The 24,571-nt window shown below is 42.4% G+C and overlaps 1 long non-coding RNA gene across 1 annotated transcript in view; it reads right to left on the bottom strand.

Annotated features, from left to right (window-relative positions):
* LOC124622419 overlaps positions 1 to 24,571 on the bottom strand; it is a 161,421-nt gene that overhangs the window by 51,533 nt on the left and 85,317 nt on the right. Inside the window, exon 2 of the long non-coding RNA XR_006980632.1 lies at positions 13,772 to 13,925. This is a non-coding gene — a long non-coding RNA (uncharacterized LOC124622419). The remainder of the gene's footprint in view (positions 1 to 13,771; positions 13,926 to 24,571) is intronic.

Raw genomic sequence — 24,571 nt, 5'->3', positions numbered from 1 at the left:
CCTTCGGAGTCAAGCAAGTTCCTGCGTATATAAAAGCGGCCACCAAGGAAGTGGGGGTTCGTACAACAATAAATGTGACAGTAACTGGTATTTTATGACGCTATTACTTGCTGGCCTGTGCCGTAAATGCAATATAAAGCGACGCGAAAGGCAAATTATGCTAATGAAAGAACTGCATAAGAAATCCTTAGGGGAATGTCAGTACTACAGAATTTCAACATGACATTTGTCAGCGTTTGTTCGCTTTGACATTATTTCAGCCGTGAGTTTTATATTTATAGTCGAGAAGCAGTATTCAAGGATCACATTAGGTATTTAGCGTGTTACACAGGTAATATTCACGAGAAACGAAAAGATTTCTTTTGTAAATTTGCTTTACAGTTTATTAATTCTTCTGTATGTTTGTCGTTTACGAAGAGCGGTAGAAGCATACAAGCTTGTACACTTGGTATCCTGATCATTCTCTCTCTCTCTCTTTCTGTTTGACACACACATGCAATGCATACACGCTAACTATCTCTCTGTTTGTCTCTATTTCTCTCTATTTCTCTCTCTCTCTCTCTCTCTCTCTCTCTCTCTCTCTCTCTCTCTCTCTCACACACACACACACACACACAGATGCATGCATACATGCTAACCTTTTTTAGGAAAAAAGTACCAACTTTAAATTTGCTATTGTGTGCGTCGTTTTGCACTTCATTTGGTATAGTGTTGAAGAGTTTTGCAGTTGATTACCTGCCTCTACTCTGAGCAACTAAGTGAATCACTTTACGAGAACAAGATGAAAATAAGTCTTCAGTCTGCCTTAAGATGAAAATACACTCCTCCAGTATACTTGCCTTTCCTCGTAACCTTCACCGTTTTTTCAAGATTTCGTTGTGCACACTAACGAGCGTTACACTGTACCTGATCAAAAGTTGGGGCAACCGTTGGTGGTCATTAATATGGAGTGTGTACCACGTTCGCATTTATGACGGATTGAACTCTTGCTGCGGACGCTTTGAATGAGGTGCCAATTTAGCCCATTCTTTCTCAAGGGCTGAAACCAGACACGTTAGCGGTATAGGGTGCTAGGGTCTGGAATGGAGTGAACGTCGTAACTTATTCCGGAGGTGTGCTTTTGGATTCAGGTCGGATCTCTGGGCACGCCAGCACATCTCAGAAATGTTATTGTCCACAAACCACCACCTCACAGACGCTGCTTATAACAGATTGCATTGTCATGATGATACAAAAACACTGATCGTCCCCGAACTTTTCTTCTACTGCACGCAGTACACATTTCTGTATAACGTGTTCATATCGTTTCGCATTTGGCTTTTTCTTATGTGTAGTAAGCGGACCACCCACTATCACGAAAAACGCCCTCATACCTTAACTACACATCCTCCGTACTTAACTGTTGACACTACACGTATGACAGGTATCGTCCCAAAAGCACTCACGAAACCCAAAATCTTTCATCGGGCTGCCAAGGTTACAGCGAACTCATGACTCTAAATCACTAGTTTCCAGTCATCCATTATCCAGTGGCGTCGCTCTTTGCACTAACTCAAGATTCGCTTAACACCGACTAAGAAATGTGTAGCTGCTTGACCATTGTACCCTGTTCTTTCCAAACCACCATACAGTGATTGTGCCAGTTGCGTAGTACTCATGATGACTTCTTCCGTTGATTTCATGTGATCTTTTATAACTACTCTCAATGTTTGACGGTCCTTGTTTGTCGGTACATGAGGACTGCCTGATCTTCATTTAACTGTGATTGTTCCTTTGCGTTTCCACTTCACAGTCGTATCACCAACTGTCACTTGGACGACTTCAGAATGGCTGAAATGTCCCCGATTGATCTCTTACTCAGGTGACGTCCAATGACTAGTCCTCTTTCGAAATCAGCAATTCTGCTGTTACTGCTTTTCTATTGTCAACACGATACACTCCGCCTCCTTCTACACTGAAGAGCGAAAGAAACTGGTACACCTGTCTAATATCGTGTAAGGCCCCCTCGATCACGCAGAAGGGTGGCAACACGACGTGGCATTGACTTAACTAATGTCTGAAGTACTGGGAGGGAACTGACACCATGAATCATGCAGGGCTGTCCAAAATCCCATAAGAGTTCGAGGGGGTGGATATCTCTTCTGACCAGCACGTTGCAAGGCATTCCAGATATGCTCAATAATGCTCATGTGTGAGGAGTTTGGTGGCGAGCGGAAGTGTTCAAACTCATAAGAGTGTTCCTGGACCTACTCTGTAGCAATTATATGGGGTGTCGCATTGTCCTGCTGGAATTTCCCACGTCCGCCGGAATGCACAATGGACATGAATGGATGCAGGTGATCTGACAGGATGCTCACGTACGTGTCACCTGTCATTGTCGTATCCAGACGTATCAGGGGTCCAACATCACTCTAACTACACACGCTCCGACACAATTATAGAGTCTCCATCAGCGTGGATTCATGAGGTTTTCTCCATACCCGTACACGTCCAACCGCTCGATACCATTTGAAACGAGACTCGTCCGACCAGGCAACATGTCTCCAGTCATCAAGAGGCCAATGTGGGTGTTGATGGGCCCAGGCGAGGCGTAAAGTCGTGCAGTCATCAAGGGTACACAAGTGTGCCTTCGGCTCCGAAAGCCCATATAAATGATGTTTCGTTGAATGGTTCGCACGCTGACACTTGTTGATGGCCCAGCATTGAAAACTGCAGCAATTTGAGGAAGGATTGCACTTCTGTCATGTTGAACGATTATCTTCAGTCGTCGTTGGTCCCGTTCTTGCAGGAGTGCCATTTAAAAAAGTTTCGTTCCATTTGCAACGAAACGTACGTGATTCCTATTTCAGTAGATAAACTAGCTACAAATATTAATCGCACAACAAAGTAATCGTTTGTCATCACGATTTTCTGCAAACGTCTTGAAACTCTTCTAAATGTTTCTATCCCCATGTTAGATGGTAAAGGATGTAAACTGAATCTATTTACAGAGATGTAATAGAATTCTTCCAGAAAAACGGTAACAACATATAACACTATTACAACATATAACACTGACCTCAATTCGAGTGTAAGGAAAAACTCGTATGTTTAGCTTTCTTCAGTGGCTGGAGAGGTCTGACTGATTACCTACAGCATACGTGCGTCGTCATTTTCACCTAACGGGACGTGTTTGCTGGGAGAACACTGATTTCACTGTTGAGTCGTTTCTGAGAAACAATGAGTCCATGATCTTCATAATGTCTCTGAATTCGTTCTACGCGATCCAGTAGTGATCCATAAGCAATTCCGATTTAACGTTCAAAATTATAAAGAGACAAACGTATTCGATCTCTATTAGGTGATCTTACCTCAAAGAAACATGCATATTGTCTTGACAATATCAGTCGAAGGTATCGGAAGACTGCAACACAGATTTTGGAAAGCACTCCCCCCCACCCCCTCCCTCCAGTATGATGTTGTTAACTGAAGAACTAATTGACGGAGACAGGGAAACATGCCTATAATATAATCAAGATGTTTAATAATTCGTTCTACTGCACTGTTTTAGCACTGAGGCATCACTTTTCATAGCATACAGAACAAAATAAAATCCTCATTGGTGCTTTTAGTGAACCTACCGAATATACGTTACATAGCTTCAGTGTAAATGTTCCGTTACAGCTGCATTCGCTGTACGGAATTTGACCCAATCTGGACTGCAAATCGGTACCGTACGGTTGAAACCGATACAGGTCTTTTACTTCTGAATAACCGATATTGTTCGGATTTTATACGGTCTCTGTTTGAATAGACTTTTTTAAATTTTTAGTAATAATCGGCCAAAAAACCGTCATATCAATTTTCCATAGCAGCAGTGCTAAAATCTTTGGTTTTAAAAAATACGAGTAACAGTTATTCGCAAAATTTCCATTGCTTTGATATATTGGATTATTATAGAAAGTGGGAAAAGTGATCAGTACTATTTTAATTACAACGGCAACGATTAGAGACTAGCAACAAACACGTGACAGAAGAATCGGACCTGCTGCCGTGGGGCGTGGCCTGTGAGGCGGTACGCGTGTACTTGAGGAGTCGTCCCCGTCTGGCCTGGTCAGTACTGCAGTTCTTTGCTGTCGTCCTCTGACATCGGGTTATTGCAGAATGGCACCTCCCTAATTTGGAAATGACATACGAAGTGCGGTAGGGACGAAACAGACTGCTCTAATTGATTTAACAGATTAAAAACGGAAGGAGGCAAAACAAACTTGCGACACCATACACGTTGTTCAAAAAATTCCGTTACGAACTTCTAGGGCTTGTGGAGGGGAGTGGGTACATAATATTTTGAATAGGGGCCCATGTCCGGAAACATACCGTTTCCGTGCTACAGGATTTTAGAAACGCGTTTGCTAGGTAGGTATGCAACAGGGGAGTCGTGGTGGAGAATGGTTACATCGGGTCGGCCGATGTCCTTTAACATGTCCTACCTCTCTGGCGGAGTTCGAATCTCATTCACGTGCCTTTGAATACAGAAAAGTGGTTTAGTACATGTTTGCAGAATGCACCTACATGGTCATTCTGAATGGTGAAGCTCATGGTAATGGAAGAGTTGCTCGTCGCCTTCATCAAGATCGTTCTCCACAACGTTCGACTCCGTCGCATACCCTTTTCGTCTCAATTAAACAACGGCTTCGAGAAAGGGCAGCTTCACCGCCAGCAGGCATCACCGTAGTGCTCCAAGGAGACAAAGACTGCATCATGCCGAAGAGAACCCGTCGGCGAGCATACGAGCAATTTCTTTTGCTATTAGCGAGTGGGATTGTAAACAAAGCGATGTAGTGGGTCACACCTAATCAATTGCTTCTAAAAGTGGTAGCGATACCAACATGTTTCCAAATGGCTGTACCACGGAAACGGTACATTTATGGACAGGGTTCCAATTCAAAATATTGTGTACTCACTTCTCTCTACAAGTCCTAGAAGTCGGTAACGTGAATTTCCGAACACCCTGTATATGGAGAAAGCATTTACAGTGTTCCCTGTAAGAGAAGGTAAACTTGAGTGAGATATTTATAATTTTATTGACATGCTATAAAACTGAATAATAATTGAAACCTTAATTTTGTGGTTGTTTCAGGGCGAAAAGGTGATGCCATCCGAAAATGACGATGCAGGGAAGTCATCTACTTCCGACCTTCCGTTCACGCCGTCGACACGCCCGTATCCACCTTCGCCTTCTTTTCTGGAGACAGTGACACCAATTTCTGCCACACAATCAACCCCGTACCAATGTGTATCTCCTATTCCTTCGTTAGAATTTTTCACATTTGTTCCAAGTCTACGATTACTACTGGAAATAATATCAATAAAAAACTTAAAATCGGTCATTTCAGAAACCGGTTATTTTGAGTGGCACGAATGAAACCAGTATAGCAGAAAACTGGTTTTTCAGCGATAACTGTCATCCCTAGTGTGTGTTATACAGACTGTATGAGCTTTGACAATACGCTTGGTTTCAACATCACGGAGTCACAACCAATACTCACTATCGTTTACTCTAGATTTATATCGGAGTGTTAATGTGTAAAGAAATGTTTCGATTTCCTGCTTTATTGTGTTTGATTTTATAGCCACTCCACTCTTCAAAAATGGGTCAGTGTTACCGATGACCAGAAGGAGGGTTGGAGCCTCCATAACGTGATATTCCTTGATGGCAAGATTTGAATGATGCACTCTGTCTGGTAAGAACAAAGGTCCTACTCGCACTTCAAGGAAGAGCAGAGAGCAGCGGCTCACATGTGCATGCAGGAGAGCGGTGTGCTGATGAGGTTCGCCTCAAGGCGCAGGCAGAAACAGAATATCGACAGGTCGGCGTCCTGTCTCACTCTGCACCTGAGGATAGTTTAGTGTTTCATTTTTTTTACCCTTCAAATATTTAAACACGATAGAACTAGCAACGTGTTCGTGAGGCGCGCACATTCTTAGACGCTTGTCTTTTTCCGAAATGCGAATGACATGGACAGATATAATGAACTCATATACACTCAAAATAAAAATAAAATAAAATAACAAAACACGACGTGCCACGGAGGAATTATCCGAATGAGACGGAAATCTGTAGATGTGATGTACATGTTCAGACTAAGGAATGATTACATTTTCAGAAAAATTGGGTGATCTGTCCAAGAGAAATAGCTTCACAAATTGACCAAGTCAACAACACGTTGGTCCACCTCTGGCCATTATACAAACAATTATTTGACTTGGCACTGATTGCTAGAGTTATCGGGTGACCTCTTGAGGGATATCAGCCTGGAATTTCATTGTCTGGAGCAGAATTGCCTTCAGTGACGGTTCCCGCCTCGAACTACGAGGCTCCAGACACGTTCTACTCCAGTCAATGCCCTCCTGATAAGCCTCAGGAGGGCATCCAACAACTCTAGCAATCAGTGACAAGTCGAATGACTTCCTCCACAAGGGCCAGGGGTGGGACAATGTGTTGTTGACTTGCTCTACTTCTGAAGCTCTTTCTCTTGAATAAATCATACAGTTTTCCTGAAATTGTAAAGTCGCGGATGACTCATTACATCTACATCTACATACATACTCCGCCGCAATCCACCATACGCTGCGTGGCGGAGGGTACCTCGTACCACAACTAGCATCTTCTCTCCCTGTTCCACTCCCAAAGAGAACGAGGGAAAAATGACTGCCTATATGCCCCTGTACGAGCCCTAATCTCTCTCATCTTATCTTTGTGGTCTTTCCACAAAATATAAGTTGGCGGCAGTAAAATAGTACTGCAGTCAACCTGAAATGGTGGTTCTCTAAATTTCCTCAGTAGCGATTCACGAAAAGAACGCCTCATTTCCTTTAGAGACTCCCACCCGAGTTCCTGAAGCATTTCCGTAGCACTCGCGTGATGATCAAACCTACCAGTAACAAATCTAGCAGCCCGCCTCTGAATTGCTTCTATGTTCTGCCTCAATCCGACCTGTTAGGGATCCCAAACGCTCGAGCAGTATTCAAGAATAGGCCGTATTAGTGTATTATAAGCGGTCTCCTTTACAGATGAACCACATCTTCCCAAAATTCTACCAATGAACCGAAGACGACTATCCGCCTTCCCCACAACTGCCATTACATACTTGTCCCACTTCATATCGCTCTGCAATGTTACGTCCAAATATTTAATCGACGTGACTGTGTCAAGCGCTACACTACTAATGGAGTATTCGAACATTACGGGATTCTTTTTCCTATTCATCTGCATTAATTTACATTTATCTATATTTAGAGTTAGCTGCCATTCTTTACACCAATCACAAACCCTGTCCAAGTCATCTTGTATCCTCCTACAGTCACTCAATGACGACACCTTCCAGTACACCGCAGCATCATCAGCAAACAGCCGCACATTGCTATCCACCCTATCCAAAAAATTATTTATGTAGATAGAAAACAACAGCGGACCTACCACACTTCCCTGGGGCGCTCCAGATGATACCCTCACCTCCGATGAAGACTCGCCATCGAGGACAACGTACTGGGTTCTATTACTTAAGAAGTCTTCGAGCCACTCACATATTTGGGAACCAATCCCATATGCTCGGGCCTTAGGAGTCTGCAGTGGGGGCACCGAGTCAAACGCTTTCCGGAAGTCAAGGAATATGGTATCCGTCTGATACCCTTCATCCATGGTTCGCAAGATATCATGTGAAAAAAGGGCGAGTTGCATTTCGCAGGAGCGATGCTTTCTAAAGCCGTGCTGATGCATGGACAGCAACTTCTCTGTCTCAAGAAAATACATTATATTCGAGCTGAGAATATGTTCGAGAATCCTGCAACAAACCGATGTTAAGGACATTGGTCTGTAATTTTGAGGATCCGTCCTTCTACCCTTCTTATATACAGGCGTCACCTGCGCTTTTTTCCAGTCGCTCGGGACTTTACGTTGGGCAAGAGATTCATGTTAAATGCAAGCCAAGTAAGGAGCCAATGCAGTAGAGTACTCTCGGTAAAACCGAATTGCCATCCCATCAGGACCTGGTGATTTATTTATTTTCAACCCATACAGCTGCTTCACAACCCCAGGGATGTCTATCATTATGTCCTCCATACGGGAATCTGCGCGAGACTCAAACGGCAGTATGTTTGTACGATCCTCCTGCGTGAAAGATGTGTTTCTGGTTTTCAGCCGTGTTGGTGCTTCTACTTTTATGTACAATTATTCGGCGACCGAAACAATCGTCTCTTTCAGGTGCTGCCAGCTGTCTTGTTACTCGCACTCGCTTAGTGGACTCGAACGAGACTGTCAAGGACTGCTGGTCTCGACACACTATTTTGAAGGTCAGCGTACAGAGGAGATCATCTTTCGTCCAGAGGACGTTCTTAAAAAATGATTCAAATGGCTCTGAGCGCTATGAGACTTAACATCTGAGGTCATCAGTCCCCTGGACTTAGAACTACTTAAACCTAACCAACCTAAGGACATCACACACATCCATGCCCGAGGCAGGATTCGAACCTGTGACCGTAGCGGTCGCGCGGTTCCAGACTGAAGCGCCTAGAACCGCTCGGCCACATCGGCCGGCAGAGGACGTTCTCTATGTATTCTTGAACGTGTAACATTTCGTCCCCACGGAACGATGACTCATGACACATCAGGTGAATATCTTTGGTAATTCTAGAGCAAGTACATTATAAGACGATCTCGATCAGATATAGAAAGTGTTTTTTTGTTTGATCAAAAGCAGCTGCTCGGTTCATCACATCCGTCCAAGTACAGATGACGCGTCTTCCAACCGGCTGCTTCATCAATTGAGCATGGAGGGTTCTTTTGCGTCCGCCAAGATCGTAACAGAGAAATAAGGGATATATTGGAGAAAGAGCCTGAGAAACGGCTACCACATGGGGAAAAAAGTCATTTGAAGAAAATCGGTGACGTTATATGCTTAATGATTTCGCATTTGGTAATAAAAGAGACTTCAGTAGGCACTCATGTATTCCACAGGCAACAGCGCAAATGTCTAGTCTGTGTAATGAAGCAAAATGTGAACGTACAATTTCAATTTTTTTTAAAATTTTTACGACCTACTGCATTATAATTGCCTTATTGTGGCCCGCCATATCTGTGCGTACACACACACACACACACACACACACACACACACACACACACACACAAGCTCACATCTTACGGTTATTAACACAATTATTAAAAGATTTCTGCATGGTAACACTAGCTGTTATCGGATGAAGTAAAACCTTAATTTTATTTCCATTATGTGCAGTTTCTGCTGTCCATCCATTTTCGAAAAGTGTACTTCAATATGACCCATCAGAACAGCCTTACTGTGTCAAGAGTCTAACAACTAATAAATTCTCATACAATGTATAATAGTATAATCGTGCGTGGTTGGCCACGTTATCAGACATCACCACCAATGGCACGACAAGAACGTAGTCACTTTGAACTGTATGGCCGTCCTGGAGAACGTAGAATGACATTTCACGAGCAGCTTCATTTAATGAATTCTTGTACTCAGAATCCAGTATGACTATTCTGATGTGCTGCACTTAAGCATGCATTTGAAAAGAAACTGTACAATATGAACAAACCTGAAGAGACATTATACTTAATCCAGTACAGCCAGTTGCGTTACGCCAACTCCGGTCAGCCTTGCCTCGTGTTCACACGCGTGCGTGTGCTGGTGTGTGGTGCCACTGAGAAAGACAGCGACCATAAGTAACCAGAAAAGCGTACATGTTCTTACAGAATCTGACCCGGTTCTTTAGAACTGACACGACGGTTTACTTTTCATTTTGCTGTTGATTTTATTTCTAATCGGAGAAGAAGAAGACAGTAACAGCCAGGCTCCTCAAGTACTGGAGAGCACTATTCTGGAACCTGGAGCCTGATATGATCATTATGAGAGGATTTATTTATTTCCGTGAAAAGGCGATATCCATTAAATTTCCGTTAGAAATATGAACGGTTCCTTGTTCTTCAAAAGATATGAAAAATGACTGTGATTGGTAGGCGTTAATACAAGACGAGGAACCTCTGTGGATCTAAGACTTTGCCTGCATTCTGCGTCCCAGAAGGTAGAACTTTGCCTGTTCTCTTCCCAGGAGACGGTACGAGACCTATTTCTGAGGTCGGAAGAATACTGAAAAGCTGTCGCTCCGGACTCATAAAACTCCGGTGCACTGCCGCCTCACCCCATTTCCGTTGACTTCAGCGGCTGAGTCCAGGTAGTGCACCTGGAAGATGTCGACGGAGATCGCGGTCACCGCTTAGCACTTGCTGTCCTGCGATATGGTACAGTTTTAATGTCCATTAGCTTTAACAGAAGCTAGTACTTTCGTTCGCGATTAAACGTGAAACGGCAAGCGCAACTGTATCGTGCAGATGGGGTAACAGAGCCTACCAGCTGCTGCATCCGACATCTGCTTCACCATAGGGTACGAAGTCAGAGCAATATTGCGCTGTGACCTAATGCGTTATCATTCGAACCTTTTGCGGAGGCTGTGGACTCTGTTGGAACCAAAACAACGAAAAATAAGAGACAATAAACCCAATATTAAAGTTTCAAATTAATAGCGAAAGAGAAATAATTATTCCTGTCAGAAATGCCACAATCAATAATTTCACCCACCGGATTGTGTTCATAACTTGGCACAAGCACAATCAGCCCCTGCCTGTACAATAACAAACTATTCAGGCCAAGAGTTTCCAAGTGGTTAAAACGAACAATGTCGGCAAGGTAGAAAATTTTAGTGACGGGAAAAAAATATCGCAAAGGGACTCCCACGGGGTTCAGCTTTGGCTCCGCTCCTATTCGTTACATATGTGAATGAACTTCCACCTAACATTCAACAAGCAGAATTGATACTTTTAGCAGACAATAGTGGTGTTACAATAAATCCCATTAGAGAGAAAGCAACAGAAGAGTTGCTAAGCGATATTTTTCAAAGAATTACTAAGTGGGTATCTGAAAATGGACTCTTCCTAAATTCTGAAAAAACACATTATATTAAGTTCTGAAGAACAAATTGTAGCATACGAGCAGAAGTCAGTAAATGGGGTAGAAAGCTCCAAATTTTTCGGTGTAGACTACATACTGATGAAAACTTGAACTGGAAGAAGCATATTACTGAGCTTCTCATACGATTAAGTTCAGGTGATTTTTCTCTTCGTATAATTTCTAATGCTGGAAACAAACGTATCATCCTCCTTACATATTTTGCATATTCTGACTAAAATTGTCTTAAGGAATAACTTTCTGGGGTAACTCATTACCAAGAAGGAAAGTACTGATTGTACAAAAGCGAACAGCGTTCACTCACGGACGTCATGTGGGGTGCCTCTTCAAGGAGGTATGAATTTTAACTGCACCGTCACAATACATACACTGTCCAATGAAATTCGTTGTACATAGTACATCACAATTTGAGAACAACGGTGCTGTCGATACCTAAGGCACTAGACGTAAAATTAGCCTTATTACCCACTGTCAAAGCTGTCACTGGCTCAATTTAAAATCGTTTCTCCAGGACAACTCCTTCTATTCCACTGACGAATTTCTGCTTACAAACTGGCAGCCGGTGAAAGAAAACTGTGCAGCTGCATGAGTAGGAGTAAAAATAATATGTTCACTAATGTTAACACTAATGATGTACATACATCCTGTAACTTGACTCGTTCCATATCATTTCGTTAAGATAATCTTTCTGATGAACAATGGAACATGTAACTAACAGCACAAGCATTTGTTGCTGAGAAGGTTCTGAATTCCTACAGCCAGCCCAGGACTCAGCGAGGGTTCTCCGCACGCTTTCTTCACCCCAGCGTCTCACTATTTCGATCCAGAATTGGACTGGGGCGGTCACGCAGCCGCAGACACGGTCGCCCACGCCCCTCTTCTCCTCACAGCCCGACACCGCAGGGCTTTGAGAGAGTCATTCACATGCAATCTGAGCTCTGCCTCCCGCAGAAACCTGTGGGAACCTGTTGCTGTTAGCAGTAGATTACAGTGCCAGCGGTGTAATACCGAAATCAATACGGCACTCCTCGGGGCTGCGGTCCCTTTTGCGGCTGCCCTTGTACAGGAGCGACCACATAAGCGACTAACGTGACAGCAGAAACCGCTTAAGTCCTTGAGTTCTAGTCGAGGATCCGCTGCTTTCGAGAGACCATCGCACTTGGAACTGCCAGCGCCGGGACGCAGCCGCAGTCGCCTCCGCTGTAACGTATCAGTCACTTACCGACGAGGATGAGCAGTATAGCTGGCAGCCCATTATAAGGACCTTAAATGCGAATACTTTGTCACTCAGGACCACGTTTTGCGATCCCTTCTCTGAATACGAAGTTCTGAGTCCACCCACTTTTCTCAGATGAACTCGTGGTATTCAAATTTTAGAAGGCTACTGTTCACCTCTAGTTCGTTATGGACGGGTATTAATTTGTTGAAAATGTTTAGGGATCAACTCTTGTCATCTTTGAAGGATTTAAGTGACAATACGAATTAAAATATACAGGTAAATGCTACACAAAATCTGCTAGAACCGCTAAAGCTCTTCTCAGAAATCTTAGAGAAAATCTTCATAGCTGTAAACCAACATTCGCCCATGCAATGTAACTAACGAAATACATATATGTAGCTGCCGGAGACTAGTTTTACTTCAACTATTATTCCGCTAAACTTGAAAATGCGTAATAAACTCAACTGCTGCTTTATGCTCTTGTTGCTTGTCGTCACCAAAAAGTGGAAGCACTTGTGATTGTCCACAATTCAATCTCTGAACTGCGTGGAGCAAACTAATCTTCAAATTAAATTGTTCTACAAAGCACATGATGCTTGTCAAGTATCAGAACGTTATTTCTACATTTAAAATGTCTGTAAAAATATGTCAGCAACACAAAAATACAATGTTTACGTCAAGTGCCAGAAGGTGAAGGCATAAATGAGGCGATGCATCAAAACGAACCTGAACAAGCACATGACTGTGCAAAACACAAGTTGGCTAAAATACAACGCTAAGCAGACAAGGACGAAAACACAGACAGGCAGTCTGAATTACCGTCAGCTTGTGGAGAAGTATAATTAATGTGCGGCGCCTTAAGCATGACTGTAGACTCTGAATGTAATTGCTGCAATGCTATTTCCGTGTATAAATTATTTGCTTTTTTCCATTTAACAGTATAAAAAATATGTGGCTAAAATAACATATTAAGTCGGCAGTTAACAGTTTTTCCTAGGCTTAAATGAGTCTGTGTTACTGATAGTAGAATACATCTTGCTTTGTTTCATTTAACAGTATAAAAAATATGTGGCTAAAATAACATATTATGTGGGCGGCTAACAGTTTCAAATCTCAAAAGATTCAATCTTATACTTTCAGCAGTCTCCAGAGAGATAATCCATGCTACTGCTTCTTTTTCTAAAATCACATTGCATCTACAGCTACAAACGATTTTTTATAGTTACTGAGGACTATTTAAACGAACTTTTGTAATCCTTTTGAATGTCTCACAGGCACACAACGACCAAGAACTAGGTCGATAAACGGTGACTCCCTATTGATCGTTCCTTGGTTTCGAAAAACGAGTTACTGTATGTTTGTTCCGAAGCATGGCTTGACTTTTCAAACTTACGGACACTTGAGCATGCAGTAGTGAGTATGTGCTTCCAAAGCGTAGGTCTAGTTGCGAGTGAAGTTGATGTCCTGGCCCTACAAGAAAATGAAAGCTGTGACCGTCGGAGGACAAAACTACGCCGCTTACCTGAATGTGTAGGACTGCACGAAGTTTCTCTGCTGCATGTAGTCTCATATCGTAATAGCATCTCATGTTGTGGAAGATCTCTCGTTGATTCCGTGGTGTGTGACCAATTCAGTACTTGCAAACGATATGTGGTCTTCAGGCTTCACTTTGCGACCTGTAAACATAACACAGTCAATAAAATATATTGTACTTTTATAAGAGTTTTTCGAGAATATAAGTAACTAGGCGGACAGTAAGTCTCTACAATGGTTGGCATTTAGTTTGCGTTAAAATTGCATTCGCTCTTTTCACTAGGGATTGATCGATGAGAGGATACGGAACAAAAAAAGGCCGATTGAAATGCATGTCGGGAGATGCATGGTTTCATGCTAGAGACCATTTAATCAATCATTCTTCGTCACTGAGACTGCGGTATAAAACGGACTGTACCATGCAGCCACAATTACAAGTGCATGGCTTCCTCCTAGAGGGTGGTGTGGTGAATGGTTCAAATGGCTCTGAGCACTATGCGACTTAACTTCTCAGGTCATCAGTCGCCGAGAACTTAGAACTAATTAAACCTAACTAACCTAAGGACATCACACACATCCATGCCCGAGGCAGGATTCGAACCTGCGACCGTTGTGGTCGCTCGGTTCCAGACTGTAGCGCCCAGAACCGCACGGCCACTCCGGCCGGCTGGTGTGGTGACAGCAAATCACCAGCATCAGAGTAGAAGGAATGTGTGGGCCGGGATAATTGGCGACCATATTTTGGGACCAGTGTTCCTCCCATGTCGGCTAACAGGCCAGAACTATCGGCATTTCTTGCGGTAGACTTTGCCTCCCCTGCTGAAAGAAGTGCCATTGATGGTTTCAAGAGTTATGCGGGTGCTACATTATGGCGCTCCAGCCCACTTCGCCGTTAACGTTCGGACGGATTTCGACCGTGTCTTCCCTGGTCGACGGATCGGACGAGGGGGTCCAGTTGCATGGCCTGCTCCTTCACCAGATCTCAACCCGCGTGATTTCTGGTTATGGGGCAGTCTCAAAAATTATTGTGTATGAAGAGACCATCTGAGATGTGGAGATACGGGAGCAGCGTATTCATGCAGCCTGGCCGATAAGATCGTGTGAGACAGAACATGATAAGGCTCGTAATCGCATGCTTTGAGGCACATGCAAATCATTTTCAACACTTACTGTAACTGTGGCTGTAATATGCAGTGCGTATTACACCGTAGCCTCTCCAACAATGTGTGATTGAATAAATGGTCTCAGCCGCGCGGGATTAGCCGAGCGGTCTCAGGCGCTGCAGTCATGGACTGTGCGGCTGGTCCCGACGGGGGTTCGTGTCCTCCCTCGGGCGTGAGTGTGTGTGTGTTTGTCCTTAGGATAATTTGGGTTAAGTAGTGTGTAAGCTTAGGGACTGATGACCTTAGCAGTTAAGTCCCATAAGATTTCACGCACATTTGAACATTTTGAACAATAAATGGTCTCTAGCATAGAAACCATGCAGTTACGGACATGAGTTCATTAAACCTCTTTTGTTCCGTATCCTCTCATCGATCAGTCTCTAGAGTTTGTACACGGTGGAAAAAATCACCTTGTATGTATATACACATAAATACACAGAAGCGACGAAGAAACTGGTATGTTGTTGTTGTTGTTGTGGTCTTCAGTCCTGAGACTGGTTTGATGCAGCTCTCCATGCTACTCTATCCTGTGCAAGCTTCTTCATCTCCCAGTACCTACTGCAGCCTACATCCTTCTGAATCTGCTTAGTGTGTTCATCTCTTGGTCTCCCTCTTCGATTTTTACCCTCCACGCTGCCCTCCGATACTAAATTCGTGATTCCTCGATGTCTAAGAACATGTCCTACCAACCGGTCCCTTCTTCTCGTCAAGTTGTGCCATAAGCTCCTCTTCTCCCAAATTCTATTCAATACTTCCTCATGAGTTATGTGATCTACCCATCTAATCTTCAGCATTCTTCTGTAGCACCACATTTCGAAAGCTTCTATTCTCTTCTTGTCTAAACTATTTATCGTCCACGTTTCACTTCCATACATGGCTACACTCCATACAAATACTTTCAGAAACGACTTCCTGACACTTAAATCTATACTCGATGTTAACAAATTTTTCTTCTTCAGAAACGCTTTCCTTGCCATTGCCAGTCTACATTTTATATCCTCTCTCCTTCGACCATCATCAGTTATTTTGCTCCCCAAATAGCAAAACTCCTTTACTACTTTAAGTGTCTCATTTCCTAATCTAATTCCCTCAGCATCTCCAGACTTAATTCGACTACATTCCATTATCTCGTTTTGCTTTTGTTGATGTTCATCTTATACCCTCCTTTCAAGACACTGTCCATTCCGTTCAGCTGCTCTTCCAGGACCTTTTCTGTCTCTGACAGAATTACAATGTCATCAGCGAACCTCAGAGTTTTTATTTCCTCTCCATGGATTTTAATACCTACTCCGAACTTTTCTTTTGTTTCCTTTACTGCTTGCTCAATATACAGATTGAACATCGGGGATGGGCTACAACCCTGTCTCACTCCCCTCCCAACCACTGCTTCCCTTTCATACTGGTATAGGCATGCGTATTCAAATACAGAAATATGTAAACAGGCGGAATACGGCGCTGCGGTCGGCACCGCCTAAAGACAAGTGTCTGGCGCAGTTGTTAGATCGGTTTCTGCTGCTACAATCGTAGGTTATTAAGATTTAAGTGAGTTTGAACGAGGTGTTATAGTCGGCGCACGAGCGATGGGACACAGCATCTCCGAGGTAGCCATGAAGTGGGGATTTTCCCATACCACCATTTCACAAGTGTATCGTGAATATCAGCAGTCTAGTAAAACATCAAATCTCTCACGTCACTGCGGCCGGAAAAAGATCCTGCAAGAACGGGCGGGACCAGCGACGACTGAAGAGAATCGTTTAACGTGACAGAAGAGCAACCCTTGTAAGTAGCCTGTTTGTATGTTGGCAGCGCTACAGACTGTGTTAATATTGCTGACAGCGCTCTGCGCCCTCGGCAAGGGATTCTGTGGTTGGACGGACTAGCAGTCAGCAAGTGGATAGAGAAGTGTATGGACATGGTTTTCATAGTGGAGACTCTGTGTTGGTAGGACATGCATTGTAAAGTGAGATGCAAGGAAATGGAGGATGATGGATGTTATTGATAGTATTTGAACAATGGAATTATTGACAAGTATATAATGTTTAGAACTGGATGTCACACGAATAAGGTAAGATTTTATTACATTGTTTGCTCTTCAACCTAGTAGTTAAATAGAGTCTATAGTAGTTAGAATCATTTTAATTAGATGGCTGTAGTTGCTGCTTGCAGTAATTGCTGTAGTTCTTGTTATGAAGAGTTTCTGTGAGGTAAGTGACTTTTAAGAAAAATGGGGTTCGTGATTTAAATGAGTTTAGGCAATTAACAGAGTTGGAGGTAATTTCATATTTCTCTAATTTCATACTTTTTGGACTTTTATTATTGTTAAGATTTCTTACAATTCAGGCCCACTCTTTTGTGTGAATTATTGGAAGTCATGTTGTCACTGTTTAGCAGTCAAATTGCGTTGGGCTTGTGTATTGTGGGTTATAAATGAATAAGTTAAGCTTGAGTTGTCTTTGTCAGGTAGAATTCTGTAGGTCAGTGTTTAAATGATAAAATAAGTAAAGACATAGTTTCACCCCTCCGCAGCGTTCTGCATATTTCAATACTGGACCGTCAACAAGTGTTAGCGTGCGAACTATTGGTTCAAAATGGTTCAAATGGCTCTGAGCACTATGGGACTTAACATCTTAGGTCATCAGTCTCCTAGAACTTAGAACTAGTTAAACCTAACTAACCTAAGGACATCACACACATCCATGCCCGAGGCAGGATTCGAACCTGCGACCATAGCAGTCCCGCGGTTCCGGACTGAAGCGCCTAGAACCGCACGGCCACAGCGGCACTTCTGCGCGCTCGCGGGGGCCCTACACTATAATAGGCTGGTGTACCAGTTTCTTTTACTTTTCAGTGTATATCATATATATGTATGAGACAGTCAACTGGGAAAAAAGTGAGTAAACTGTTCTTTATTTCAAAAGTAATTGCCATAATTGTTGATACCTTTATTTCACTGTTAGAGAAGACGGTCAGTGCCGTCATGGAGAAATGCTTGCGGTTGCCTACTGAACTATGATTGTACCAAAGCGTGGACCTCTTCGTCTGAAGCAAATAGACGGCCGCAAAAGTGTTTCTTAACAGGTCCAAAAATATGGAGATCGCTTGGGGAGAGATCGGTTCTGTGCAGCTGGTCCCAGCGGAAGTTCGAGTCCTCCCTCGGGCATGGGTGTGTGTGTTTGTCCTCAGGATAATTTAGGTTAAGTAATGTGTAAGCTCAGAGACTAATGACCTTAGCAGAAGTCACAGAAGATTTCACACACATTTGAACATTTTTTAGATCGGTTCTGTTTGGAGGAAGTGTAAAGGTTTCCCAGCCAAGCATCTGCAGCGTAGTCGAAAAAAACTTGACAACATGCGGGCGGGCGTTATCCTGTAACAGAATGAAGTCGACAGTCAACATTCCTGAGCCTCAGGACTTGATGGCACGCTTCAGTTTGTGTAAAGTGTCCACGTACCGCTGTGTGTTAATCGTGGCGACGTGTTCCAGAAAGTCAACTATAGTTCAATTCTTTTATCTTGGCGGCTCGCGCACGCCCGCCCAGACGCGGGAGATTGCTGCGTTGCCAGTTGCACACGACGCACGCGCCAATAGAAGCAGCGCCATAGTATAGCATAGTTCGCAAGCTTACGTTTAGGGGGGAGCGCGCAGTTTATGAAGTAAAGCCACCACGGCCGCATTAACCCTTTCGCTGCTACACAGACGTGCTCCCCGCATTCCGCGCTGTGCGCGATTTTGTCACTGCACTGCTCGCCTGCGCAGACACATGGTCTTCCGACTGCTTTGACACTCTTATCATTCGATTCCACAAAAACTATTTGGCCAAAAAATTAGATTTCCACACATCTTCTTGACTGATACCTTACCCCCGTAAATGACTTAATTTTGTTTCGATGTTCAACGCAGTTATTATGCAGCATTAAATATAGTAAACCATTGCACGAAATTTTGAAGAGTTTGCAGAGGTAAAAGTCCATAGCGTATACTTTCCGTATGGTCGATTTTAGTTGCCACAATGTTGAGAATGAAATGTGGACAAGATACCTAAATTTCATATAAAATTTACTGTATAACAATATCTCATTTAATTTAAGTACCACATAGGTGTCGTATGTAATATTGAGAAATATTCCATCTTTCGCAACTGTAACAAAAGTTTTATTTACACCGGGCACGTTTGGCTTTATTTTAAACCACTTCAATCAATCAAAAGGAAGTAGACAAAATACATTAAACAAAACTGTGGACTTACAAAAACATTAGGACTTGAACATACCGTGTATCAGTGAGGTGCTCTGAGCTATGTCAAATATAATTTTTGTGTGTGGCACACACATACAGCATTTATTTGCTAAAACACTGATCAGCCAACACAAACGTTGAATATTGTGTTACCGCAAAAAAAAACTACGAAAGGTGACTTGGCAATGGAGGGGACAAAATACTGTCCACTGATGATGCTTCAAAAGAGAGAAAAGCGTCTGGTCTAAATAAGTCGCTTATTACAGTTGCATAAGAGGAATATATTTCAATACCATTGGTAAAACTGCGACTGTGGAACAAAAACAAGAAATAGAACATGAGTACCATTGTGTATGTGCCATACCTTTCATTGATTGAAGTGCTTTAAAATAAAACTTTTATTACAGTCGCAAAAGACGGAATAGTTCTCAATATTACATACGACACCTATGTGGTACTTAAATTAAATGAGATATTGTTATACAGTAAATTTTATATGAAATTTAGGTATCTTGTCCACATTTCATTCTCAACATTGTGGCAACTAAAATCGACCATACGGAAAGTATACGCTATGCAAACTCTTCAAAATTTCGTGCAATGGTTTACTACATTTAATGTTGCACAATAACTGCGTTGAACATCGAAACAAAATTAAGTCATTTATGGGGGGAAGGTATCAGTCAAGAAGACGTGTTAAAATCAAATTTTTGGGCCAAATAGTTTTTGTGAAATCGAATGATAAGTGTGTCAAAGCAGTGGGAACACCATGTGTCTGTACAGGCGAGCAGTGCAGTGATGACAAAATCGCGCACAGCGCGGAATGCGGGAAGCACGTGTCGGCAGCAGCGAAAGGGTTAATGAAGAGACAAAGCACTAGAAATTTCAAAAAATTGCATTCAAACGAATAAAATTCGTGAAGTAAGGCACTTCAATATTGTTTTTAAATAAAGAAAATTCTAAGCATCGCACCAGGTTTGAACTCATAACCTTGCACTTAACAGCACAACACTTTTTTTTTTTTTTTTTTTTTTTATTCACTAGAAACAGTAACAAAAATGGCTACAATGAAATGACATAAATAAGGTGACAGATAATTGCAGTCATGAATTACAGATTCAAAAAATGAGTCTTTAGTAGTAGCACAATTTAGCACCTTCACTGTCACCTTCAACTGGTGGCAGTTCAGCACGCACATTTTCTTCTTCTGCAGCCGGTTCCTCATCATCATTTCCCAGGCCCAAATTAATCATTCAGTAAATCCTTGATATGTGTTTTTTCCAGGGTAAATTACATGGACAGAAGAGAAGTCCCGAACAGCGACATCGCAAAATATTTCACTGCCTTGTTATTTTTGTCAGTTCCAGCCTTCTAAACGCATCTATAGGGAGTTCATGATCTTCCTTTATATCAGACACCAGATGTTTCTCGCCGTATTCTTGTATCTGCTGTACTGCTGATTTATTTTTCATGTGCGACTTGCAGGTGAGGTTAGAGTCGGGAACGTGACCCAATCCATTCCCTCTCTACTAGGAATCCAGTTCCTAACCTATGCCCATTCGGTTAAGACAATTCGGAGCATGTTACCATATTTCTTATTGTGATTCTGATATTTGAGTATTTTGTCGAATTCATTTTCCATATACATCTTGTATTCAATATGTTCATCGCTCCCAATATTGTTAAAAACATAACTTGTATATTTGCCCATTAACCAAATCACAGCGTTATTTTTTGCCTGAGGGTAGTAACTTTCCTCTGGTCTGAAGAAAATGTTAGTCGGTACATTGTTTGCTGAAGTTCTTGTTATTTGAGCAATTTTCTCCCTGGTCCACCTCCAGTTGATAATCCGATCTCCACAAGTGTAACGATGAGGCACACTATCAACGAGGTTGCATTTGCTGCAGAGGTTTGTGTCACTTAAGCCGACGGCAAAGAGGCGCTCATTAGTGCTGATGATGTTGTTGACTACCTTGTACCACGCTGTTCTCACGTCAGACGAAAGAACATCACTACTGATGTTTTTCCAGACCGCATTCCATGCTATTCCAGCATATTTGGTTTCTATGTTATTTTTCCTTTCATGTTTCCGCCTTTCAGCTAAAATCGCCTTTGCTGTAACGTTTTTGGAGTTTAAAATCTTTTTGCTGAGATAACTTAGTTCAAGATAATACTCCCTAATGTGTTTCAGCTTAAAACTTATTTTTTGTATATTTATCGGCGGCTCCACACTTTCTGGCCTGACAATATCCCCAAAAAGGTCCCGAGTTCGAGTCTCGGTCGGGCACACAGTTTTAATCTGCCAGGAAGTTTCATATCAGCGCACACTCCGCTGCAGAGTGAAAATCTCATTCTGGAAACATCCCCCAGGCTGTGGCTAAGCCATGTCTCCGCAATATCCTTTCTTTCAGGAGTGCTAGTTCTGCAAGGTTCGCAGAAGAGCTTCTGTAAAGTTTGGAAGGTAGGAGACGAGGTACTGGCAGAAGTAAAGCCGTGAGTACCGGGCGTGAGTCGTGCTTCGGTAGCTCAGTTGGTGGAGCACTTGCCCGCGAAAGGCAAAGGTCCCGAGTTCGAGTCTCGGTCGGGCACACAGTTTTAATCTGCCAGGAAGTTTCAATATCGTATAGTTTTGCTGTAATGCACCCTGGATCATTACACATTATGCTCCATGTTCGTTTGACATACAATGCCATCGCTTTAGACTTGATGTCGGTTAGACCCATTTCTCCATTGCTTGGATCCAAAACTGCTGTCTTCACCGGCACTCGAAACAATTCCCCTTTCCACAAGAACTTTGCTAAAGTGGACATGATCGTCTTCGCCACCATTGATGGAATGGGGAGAACCTGTGCTATGTAGTAGGCCTTGGATAAAATATACGTGTTGATAAACAGTATTCTCTGGAACTGGTCTATGCTACGTTGACAGTTTTCAATCAAAGCTCCCTTGATTTTTCTTGCCACCTCCCGCCAATTTATTGCTATCATTTTTATAAGGGACGTTGTCAATGCCATTCCAAGAGCTTTGTGTTCATTAACATGGTTCGCCCACTCAATGCGTAAGTTAGCAAGCCGCTTTATATTTAGAAATTTACTTTTATTTTCATTTACCCTCGCACCTGATGCGGAACAATATTTTGCAAGTATCATCTCTAGTTGTGTCACATCTGTTTGGTCTCTGATGATTACGCCTACATCGTCCGCGTAAGCACCTACCACGGTCTTTGTTCCTTGAATGGTAATGCCTGTCAGCCTGTGCTGTAGCTGTCTCAAGAAAGGTTCCAGCGATATAACGAACAGGAGCATGGATAAGGGGCTTCCTTGGGTAACACCCCTTTTTATTTCAATTTTTTTTGTCACACTTTAACCGTTACACTAACGCAACTCATCTGACAATAAACTCCATGAGGATTGTAACAGGTCACGCAGATACTGACAAACGCTGTTGGTATGACTATGAATTACTCACGCTTCGTCGAAGTACAATAGGAAATAAACAATTACCGCTGTTCTTTATTGCGAAAAAGCGGTTCGTGAGATTGATACAGACACCTTTCCTTGCTATCGCCTGAATTAGGAGTCTTATTGCTTGCTTGGTTTAATTAATTAATAGAATATGAAGCAATTGGTATAAAGAATGCTTTTTCCAAACATTCTATAAAAGAAAGTCTGCTATCAAGACATTGCTTTTGTTCTATTACATTATTTATGACTGAACGTTTCTAAAACAGGAGACTCGTCCGTGCTCTGCACTGCAGTCAAGATGTGGCAACGTCGTTCTCTGTTCATTGGCTGACTGTGTTTTGTGACGTCAGATGCGCACTTTAGCAGCGGGTTTGCGAACGGCATCATTCTGTTGCAGGATAATGCCCGCCCCCATTACGCTGTTGCCATTACGCTGCAGGCGTTTCGCTGGAGCAGCGTTTCGCTGGGAAGCCCTTGCAAATTCTCAGTACAGTCTAGCTTCCTCTGTATGCGATGTCCGTATTTTTGGAGCCCTGAAGAAAGACATCTGCGGCCGTCGCTTTGCTTCAGGCAAAGAGGTGCATGCCTGTGTACAATCATGTTTCCGTAGGCAACCGAAAATATTTTTCCATCAACACCGTGACCGTCTTGTCTCACAGTGGGATAAATGTATTAATAGTTATGGTTATTACTTTTGAAATAATATGAGCAGTTTGCTGACTTTTTCCATCTGTCTTGTTTGCATTTGACTGCTCCTTATAAAACCTTGAAATTCACTATCGTCAAATTAAAAATAATCACACGTTTCAGTTTGGATGGATATTCTAAGAACCTTTGACATTGTTTCGGCAGAAAGACAACTTGTGAATGAGATGGTTCTTCTAACGATACCAGACAGAAAGTGGCCTACTGCCTGATTGGTGACTAGGCCTACTGTACTTAGATTGTAAAGTAGAGGTGCTCTACTGCAAAATGGAAACGATCTATATTGCTACGGTAACTATAGAGAATTAAACACATATTTAACATATTTCTGCGCACGATAGCATTATGAGGGACATAGAAAACATGTTTTAAAAACAATACGGACAAGTGGCGGAAATTTGTCCTACCAACAGACCACGTGGATGTAAACAGGCAGCAGACTGCAACCAAACTTTGGACAATTGTGCCATATTGAGTATTTAGAGTGTGAAATGTTCTTTTGCAGGAAAAATGGTGCAAAAAGCACCAGAATGTCTCTGGGAATATAATAATCTCCTGAATCATATAACAAAAATATTAGTGCTCCATTAAAGAACACATTTGGAGCGAAGTAAAAATATTTAAAAATATAATACAGAAAAAAGAGGTGCTACACGTAGTTACTTCTGTTAGTTCTGCTTTCATACCGACACAGAAATAAAGATTCAGGTTATCCGTCGATCTCCTCAATCACATGAGGTACAACTTTATGGTTTCTGGAACAAGAGCTCGAGCAATTTCCTTGCCCTCTCTAGTAAAAGTGTGTGTTCAGTTTCTGTCGATTTCGACGTTAACAGGTAGTTGGATATTAATTTTTACTGTTATGCTATAATCTGAGCGGAAAACCTGAGGCTTTATCACAATAATGCATAATTGTGATATCAAAAAGTGACACGGAATAAAAAGAAAAAGAAAAACGTGATGCCACGAAATGTCCACTATGCATGTTACATCAGTAAACGAGTCCACAAAATGTAAGAAATAAAAAAAACAAGAATACCTGATTTTCTATCATGGAAATAACTGAAAAAGGCACGAGAACTGTATCTATGTTTTAATGAAAGAAACTGAAAAAAGAAACACAATAAGAAGATGAGTAATGAAAGGGAAAGACGTACACTTTATGCAAATCAAAATATCCTTCCACAATGCCAGACAAAAGTTTATCTAACAATGACAGG

Source organism: Schistocerca americana, chromosome 7 (genome assembly GCF_021461395.2).
Source record: "Schistocerca americana isolate TAMUIC-IGC-003095 chromosome 7, iqSchAmer2.1, whole genome shotgun sequence".
Classification (NCBI taxonomy): Eukaryota; Metazoa; Arthropoda; class Insecta; order Orthoptera; family Acrididae; genus Schistocerca; species Schistocerca americana.
Note: the sequence above shows the minus strand (reverse complement) of the source record. Positions and strands in the feature narration are given on the sequence as shown.